The sequence below is a fragment of the Elephantulus edwardii genome, unplaced genomic scaffold, assembly GCF_000299155.1.
Source record: "Elephantulus edwardii isolate Elephantulus edwardi_28Jun2011 unplaced genomic scaffold, EleEdw1.0 scaffold00035, whole genome shotgun sequence".
NCBI lineage: Eukaryota > Metazoa > Chordata > Mammalia > Macroscelidea > Macroscelididae > Elephantulus > Elephantulus edwardii.
Window position 1 is genome coordinate 15,698,281 of NW_006399785.1, and position 2,556 is coordinate 15,700,836.

Genomic DNA, 2,556 nt, shown 5'->3' on the forward strand with positions numbered 1-2,556 from the left:
ATCCTCCCTACTCATTGTCCAACTCTCTGATACATAACAAGTGATTGCAAAAACCATGGCCTGTATCAGGCGGACCTTAGTCTCCAGAGAGACACTGTTGCTCTTGAGTATTTTGGAGAGGTCCCTAACCGCAGACTTTCCCATCGCAATACGTTATATGATAGAGTATTATGGTTATCACAAGAGTCCAGAATTAAGGTTGCACAGCGGAGTGTACTCAGGGCGGTGGAAGGAGTGCAGGGGGATTGTATACCAAAGAAAGAATTTTTCTTTTACCTTTCAACTAGAGGAGCAAACGGGTGCGGGGGTGGGGGGGGAGGGCTGGGCAGGAAGAAAAGTGCAACAATGAATGAATGGAAATCCAAAATCTCTGTAAATGTTCATTGAAATTAATAAAATAAAATTTTTTAAAATATGCATTAGTTTGCTCACCATAATACTCTCCAACCTCTCCCAAGTTAGATAGTTTTATTCAAAATCATTGCTCCTGAGTGCTACAGGACAAATATTGCATGAGACCATTATTATAAAAAGAGAAGGATAACTAGTAAAACATACATGGGAACTGAAGTGGGGGAGGGCTAAGGATGGGTAGGTGTGAAACCACAGGTTTGTACTGTTCAGTGGGTAGAGGAAGGGGAAAAGGAAATGGGAAGAATTGAGGCGAAAAGGCAGGAGAATGATGGTCAATGTCCAAAGGTCATTAATTTTATACAACATAATGCATGAGAATGAGTGTATGAAATACAATGTGAATGAAGAATAGGGTAAAACACAATGTATACGAACTTTGTAAGCAAACTAAGAAAAAAGAAGAAATGTGCAAGGAGGTGGAGTCAAAAAATAAGAAAGGACAAACTTGCTCAGTATATCTTAAGCTAAGGGAAATAAACAATTTTAAGTCTTGAGTGGTAATACTTAAGGATGCTAAGGGCAAAATAGTCAATGATCAAAGAAGTATCTAAAAAAGATAGAGGGAGTACACAGAATCAATGTACCAAAAAGAACTGACTGACATAGAAAACTTTCATAAAATACCATGTGATCAGGAGGAAGTGGTGATGAGGAAGTTCAAGCTACTCTGAAGGAATGTACAAAAAGCAAAGCCCCAGGAATTGATGGAATACAAACTGACATATTTCAACATACAGATGCTGCCCTAGATGGGTTCAGCAAGCTGTGCCAAGACGTCTGGAGGACAACTACCTGGCCATCTGACCAGAAGAGATCTGTATGTATTCCATTAAAAAAAAAGTGATCCAACATAGTATGAAAATTATTTAGCAATATCACTAATATGACATGTAGGTAAAATTCTACTGAAGATTAACCCAAAACAACTGGAACAGTACATTGACAGAGAATTACCAGAAATACCAGCTGGATTTAGAAGAGGCCTTGGCACTAGGGACATCATAGCCAATGTCAACTAGATCTTGGCTGAAAGGAGAGAGTATCAACGGAATGTCTATTTTTGTTTAATTGACTAGGCAAAGGCATTCCACTGTGTAGATCACAACAAATTATGGCTAACAACTAAGCTTAAGAAGAATGGGAGTTCCAAAACACCTGGTTGTGCTCACGTGAAACTCATACTTTGACCAGGAAATAGTCATCAGAAGAGAGCAAAGAAACACTACATGGTTCAGAATTGGGAAAGGAGTATGTTAGGGATGTGTCTTGTCACCATACCTTTTCAACTTTTATGCAGAACAGATAATTCGGGAAGCTGAGCTTTATGAGGAGGAATGTGGCATCGGGACTGGAAGAAGACTCACCAATAACCTACATTATGCAGATGACACAATCTTGCTTGCCAAAACTGAGGAGGACTTGAAGAAGGTCAAGGACTGTAGTCTTCATTATGGACTGAAGCTCAACATCAAGAAAGCAAAGATTCTTACCACTGGACCAATTGGCAGCACCATGATAGATGGTGAAAAGACTGGGATTGTTAACAATTTCAACTTGCTCAGCTGCACAGTCACACTTTTGGCACTAGCAGTTAGGAAAGGTGAATTGCATTGGAAAAATCTGCTGTCAGGGACCTTTCCATAGTACTGAAAAGCAACGATGTCAGCCGAGAGACTAAGGTGCACCTAATCCAGGCCATGGTCTTAGTAATTACTTGCTATGCATCAGACAGCTGGGCAGTGACTAAGAATAACATAAGAAGGCTCAATGCCTGTGAGCTGTGGTGGTGCTGGCGAAAAGGGTTGAACATTACTTGGACAGCCAAAAGAACAAACAGGTTTTTCCTAGAGAGGGTGAAATCAAACTGCTCCTTGAAGTCAAAGATTGTTTGTTTTGTTTTGTTTTATGTTGCTTTGCTTACAAAGTTTGTATACATTGTGTTTCATACTATCCTTCATTCTCATGCTGTTTCATACAATAGTTTCCATTCATAAGGTTTTATAAAATTAATCTTATTGAACTATGCCCACCATTATCCTATCTTTCCAAATCCCCACTGGGTTTTTCCTATTTCCTTTATCCTCCCTCCCTTGACCCATCAAATTCTGTGACCCTAAGGTTTCCCCCTATCCCATCCTTACT